The sequence below is a fragment of the Lactuca saligna genome, chromosome 4 (assembly GCF_052625555.1).
Source record: "Lactuca saligna cultivar CGN05327 chromosome 4, ASM5262555v1, whole genome shotgun sequence".
Taxonomy (NCBI): Eukaryota; Viridiplantae; Streptophyta; class Magnoliopsida; order Asterales; family Asteraceae; genus Lactuca; species Lactuca saligna.
This window is the reverse complement of record NC_136420.1, coordinates 35,623,367-35,629,263: the sequence shown is the minus strand read 5'-3', so window position 1 is coordinate 35,629,263 and position 5,897 is coordinate 35,623,367. Positions and strand designations below refer to the sequence as shown.

At 43.8% G+C, this 5,897-nt stretch overlaps 1 non-coding gene across 1 annotated transcript; it reads left to right on the top strand.

Moving 5' to 3' along the window:
* Window positions 1-2,454: 2,454 nt before the first annotated feature.
* Window positions 2,455-2,561, top strand: LOC145044445 (small nucleolar RNA R71). Its single transcript, XR_013681396.1, has one exon. It is a non-coding gene; the product is annotated as a small nucleolar RNA R71 (small nucleolar RNA).
* The last annotated feature ends 3,336 nt before the right edge of the window (window positions 2,562-5,897 follow it).

Below are 5,897 nucleotides of genomic sequence, written 5' to 3'. Positions count from 1 at the left end.
CAGTAATAGCTATGGCCCGATAGTCTCTCTAACATTTGATCTATGAAAGGAAGGGGGAAATGGTCTTTGCGAGTGGCATCGTTTAGCTTTCGATAATCAATGCACACTCGCCAACCGGTTACCGTTCGCGTTGGAATTAACTCGTTCTTTTCGTTGGTGATGACCGTCATTCCTCCTTTCTTGGGCACCACTTGGACCGGACTCACCCATGGACTATCGGAAATGGAGTAGATGATTCCTGCATCTAAAAGCTTGACCACCTCTTTCTTGATGACTTCTTGCATGTTCGGGTTCAATCGTCTTTGATGTTGCACCACCGGCCTTGCTCCTTCTTCTAAATTGATTTTGTGAGAGCAATAGGATGGGCTTATTCCCTTGATGTCGGAGATGCTCCATGCGATGGCTCTTTTCCTTTTCTTCAACACGTGTACAAGTTCTTCCTTTTCCGTCTTGGATAGGTCCGAGGCTATGATCACAGGCTTCTGATTTCCTTCTTCCAGAAAGGCATACTCCAGATGGTCAGGTAGTGTTTTAAGCTCCAATTGGTTGTGCTTAGTGACGGACTCGCCGAGTGCAGGTTTGGTACTTGGCGAGTTGGTAGCTGCATTCACGACTTCTGGCTTTTCTTTAGATGTACTCGGCGAGTAGATCGGGTCTACTCGACGAGTAGGGCTCTCAGATTGCTTCTTTATTTCTTCATACTCTGCTTCTTCCAATAGTCTTTCAATCTCTAGTAAGTCCTTTTCTGGGTCAAATGCTTCATCCAAAGCTGCAAACTTGTTGGAATCTTCAGGTATGTCTTCTTCCAATAGTTCGTCAAGCATGTCGATTGAGAAAGCCGTGTCGTCACTACTCCTTGAGTACTTCATGGCTTGGTCTACCCCGAATGTCACTGAATCGTCCCCAACTCGCAATGTGAGCTTAGAATCTCTCATGTCTACGATAGCGCTAGCTGTGTTGAGGAAGGGCCTTCCAAGGATAATTGGCACTTGCGGATCCGCCTCCACGTCTAGAATGATGAAATTAGCCGGGAAGACAAATTTGTCCACTTTCACTAGCAAATCTTCACAAATGCCTCTTGGGAAGGTGACAGTCTTGTTTGCCAAATGAATTGCCATTCGAATTAGCCTTGGCTCCGGGAGGTCTAGCTTCTTAAAGAACGAGTATGGCATAAGGTTCACACTTGCTCCAGAATCAGCTAAGGCATGAATTGCAGCCAAGTTTCCAAATTGGCAAGGTAAAGTTAAGCTCCCCGGATCACCCTTCTTCTTTGGTAACTTGTTTAGCATTGCGGCGGAGCAGTTCTCATTAAGCACTACCTTCTGCACTTCCTCCATCTTTCTTCTGTTGGTGACGAGTTCCTTAAGGAACTTAGCATACTTGGGCATTTGCATGACGGCTTCAATGAAAGGAATGTTGATTTGAAGAGTTTTAATGTGGTCTAGAAACTTCTGATATTCCTCTTCCTGCTTCTCTTTCTTGGCTCGGGCTGGGTATGGCATTGGAAGCTGGTATGGCTTCAAGGGAGGTTGTTCATTCATTTTAGTAGGGGTACTCGCCGAGTCCATCGGCCCTACTCGGCGAGTAGAACTCTCAGATTGTGAATCTTGGTTTTCTACTTGTTCTTCCGTTCCTTCCTTCTGTGAGTCCCTGGTTGCTTCAGTTCGAATGGGGGCCAGGGGAGTGATGATCTTCCCACTTCTTGTTGTGACAATGTTTACTTGTGCGCCTCGTGGGTTGTTCTCGGTTTTGCTAGGAAGCTCACCCGGTGACCTTTGGTTTAGTTGTTGAGCAAGTTGCCCAAGCTACGTTTCTATGTTGTGGATGGATGCTTGCTGGTTCCTGAGTATTGTTCTTGTTTCTTGGATAGCAGCATCATGGTCACTATGTCTTTTCTCGGAAGCGACCACAAATTTAGTAAGCATATCTTCCAAGCTTGGCTTCCTCTCTTGCACCGGCTCCTCCTTTTGATAAAAGCCTCTCCCTTTTTGTCTATACTTCTCCTCCATGGCCTTCTTGTACTCTTCGTAAGGCAACCACTCTTTCTTTTGTTTGCGCCAGTCCTCATCATATCGGTCACCGCTTGAATAACATGCTTGTGCCTTTTTGTTGCCATTCTCATCCAAATCGCAATCTCTAGTGAGGTGAGGTCCATTGCAGTTTTCACAACCCACCCGTATAGCATGGATAGTTTGATCCATTTTGTCCATTCTCCTATCCATGATTTTTAACATGGCCATGACCGCGGATAAATCTTCAGTAGCAGCGTACGCGGCTCCCCTCGGGACATCATTCCTAGGGTTGTGGTATTCTCTAGAGTGTTTAGAGAATTCTTCAATCAATTCTTTAATCACCGGGGGTGGCTTCTTTGTAAGTGGGCCTTGTGAGTCTAGCAACTGCCGGGTTGTAACATTGACTCCATCATAGAAGATGGAAAGTTCTTGCTGGCTGTTTAGATCATGGTGTGGGCAGTTTCTGAGCAGACCTTTGTACCTCTCCCATGCTTCATATAAAGACTCTCCAGCTTGTTGTTCAAAGTTTGCAATGGCCTTCTTTAGTTTGGCTATCTTGGATGGTGGGCAAAAGTGATCAATAAATTCTTCCTTCATTCTGGCCCAAGTAGTGACTGATCCGGGGGGAAGTGACTTGAGCCAGTCTTTAGCAGCACCCTTGAAGGTTACCGGAAGCATACGAAGTAGTTGCATTTCGCGGGTTACATTTGGAATATTGAAGTAATCAGCAACATCATTTACTTCATCCAAGTGTTTGTAGGCATCTTCATGATCTTTCCCATAGAAAGGTATTTCCTTGAGTGAAGCTAGGATATGACCTTTTAGCTCGAAGGTAGCAGTCGCGGGAATTGCGGGTTGCACAAGTCCCGGGCCATGGTCGTCGCGCATCCTCTTCTTCCATTCTCCCATGGGGATTTCATCAATGTTAGCCATAGTGAACGCTAACTCTTCCTCCAACTCGGTTTCTTGCTCGTACGTTGCCTCCTCTTCTTCCTCGGTCTCGTATCCAATATCTTCTTGAATTGGCTCCTCAATTATCAAAGAAGCGCTAGAAGCTCCTGATTTATTGCTCTTCTTTTTCCCAAAAACAGTCTTCAAGTTGGACAATGGTGATATCTTTGGTGTGCTTGAACTCTCCACGTCCTTCCCTTTGTTTCTTTTCAATGCGGATTCGGGGTCTTCAAACGGGGGTACCAGTGGTGTGTTTGCTCCTCTGGTCATGAAAGTCCTGAAATCAATCAAATAAAAAGCGTAAAAAGAACAAAAAAATTTGTAAAAATAAAGAAAATCTACTGCTAAGTAAACTGCTACTCGCCGAGTAGGTGCGATTGCACTCGGCGAGTATCAGTGATATTTCAAAAAAAATTTCTAAGTTTTAAACTAACTAAAACAGATACTAAAACCTAATTACTAATTACTAAATTGCAATAAATGAACTTTATGCAAGTAAACTCACACAAAGGATCGAAAAAATTAGGAATTAGCTTAATTATTTAGAACCGTTCGCCGGCAACGGCGCCAAAAACTTGATGTGTGTTAATTCAACTAGTTTTATCCCTACTTTTTATTAATAATTTGAGCACACAAAGGCAGTGAACCTGTCTTTAAGTGGTATAGATTGATAAGTGAGGTATCGAACTCAGGGAACGGAAAATTAAACTAATAGCTAATTTTAACTAAAACAAATTTGATAAAGATGTTTCTATTTAGGCAAACTAGAAACTTAGACAAACTAAATTAACTAATTAACTAAAGCAACAACTATTCACCAAATTTGATAAAGATGTTTCTATTTAGGTTCAACCAATTCACTCCTATGGTTATTTAAGTTTAAGGTAGATTAATTGCTATTAGTTACCAATTATAATAGTTAGGTTCATATTCATTACTCCTAACCCTTAGACAATTAACTAATTTAAGCGTTGATCAAGTGTTTAAACTAATTAATTCCCTAGATTAATTATTTGGATTAAATAAGATTTGTAATGGTTAATTAAGTTATTAATTCAATTAACCTCTTGTTGATGGTTTCTCAAACAAGCTCACACATTAATCTTCCTATTTTCTTATTAATCTTTGTAACACTGGTTTTTCAAACAAAATTTTCGATTTTTATAAAAGCATAATTCCATCAATATTCATAGAAACAACCCCTTTTAATTGTTCAACAAGATATTACAAAATCCCAAGATCAAAATGTCAAGCTCCAAACGTGTGTGTACGGATCAAGCCGGCGCCTTCCCACGGTCGTCACTAGCACCTGAAACAAATAACATCAACACTGTAAGCACAAAGCTTAGTGAGTTTCCCAAAATACTACATATAACACATATTAGCCACTCGAGGCTATAACTCTGTGGGTCCGTGCACCCAAACTCTGCGAACCCTCAGGTTCTAACTCTGTGAACCTTCCGGTTCTAACTCTGTAAACATGCACAGCATCAAACATATAAAGTAATGCAGTACAACACATAACATACATAGCATACAATTACTCTATCACATAACTCTGGTTACCTACTCAAGGTAAAGTATAGTGAGAAGACTCACCTCGTGTGTCTCGGTAAACTGTAACCCTGAAATCGCTAAACACTCGATCTGCCGAGCTGAAGTCCCCCTATAGCACAATATATCTCTAATTAACACTTTCCCAACTAGGGTTGACCATACCATAACAGGACGATCTAGGTCAACGCTGGTCAACGGTCAACTTGACCGGACTCGGCGAGTGCACTATAGCGACTCGGCGAGTCTGAGCGAAATCACCAATTTCCCTGGAATCCTCTCTTGACACGTCGAGCATCCCTTCCCAACTCGACGAGCTCCACCTGGCACGAGTTGTGGGGCCACCACGACTCAACTCGCCGAGTCTCAAGAACGACTCGGCGAGTCCGGTTTGACTCGGTCCACCTGTCCATCCTGACTCCCCCCTTGACCCACTGAGTTCACTCATCCCAACTCGGCGAGGCCACTCGCTGAGTGGTCGTGTAGCATTCAAGCTACTCGCCGAGTCTGTTCTTCGGACTCGGCGAGTCAGAGCCATGCACTGACTCAATCTTGCTCTAAAGGCCAGATCCAGTCCACTAATCCATAGATCCAGTCCCCCCATGCTTATTTAGCACGTAAAGTCACAATCTTGATGCATAAATAACCTCTACATGATCACAAATGATGTTTTTGACTCTACTACTTCAACACAAGGCCAAGGACTCCATTTCCACCCATAAAGCTTGATGAGTGAGGCCCTCTGGACCTCTATGGATCCAGATCCATGGTCTCAACTCAAAGAGGGAACAAAAGGGCACCAAATCACCCCATAAATGATCATATTAAGCCCTAACTTGCATCAAGTTTCACCAAACAGAAAATGGTCCGAAAATATTACCTCTAAAGTAATGATCCAAGCTCCAAATCCACGAAATAGCAACCTCCTTTGCCTCCTCTTGCCTAGAGCCTCCTTCTTCTTGCTAAACAACACTCACAAGGTCAAGATTTGCTCTCAAACCTTCACCAAACGCTCAAGAACTCTAGGGACACACTCTGGGGGTTGGATGAGCGCAAATGACGGCCATAAGGCCCCTTAAATAGGCCACAAACCCGGGGATTTAGGGTTTCATAACACAACGCAGACTCGCCGAGTCCATACCCTGGACTCGCCGAGTCCAAGCGCGCCCCTTCGCTCAATCCCGCGTCCCTACTCGGCGAGTCTGAGCCCTGACTCGCCGAGTCCCTCTTACAAAATAACACAATTAAACTTACATTATACCTGGTAAAATCCGGATGTTACAACTCTCCCCCACTAGAACTGGACTTCGCCCTCGAAGTCCCGCTCTAAAACAGCTCCGGATGCTGCTCCCGCATCATATCCTCCGGCTCCCAGGTCAT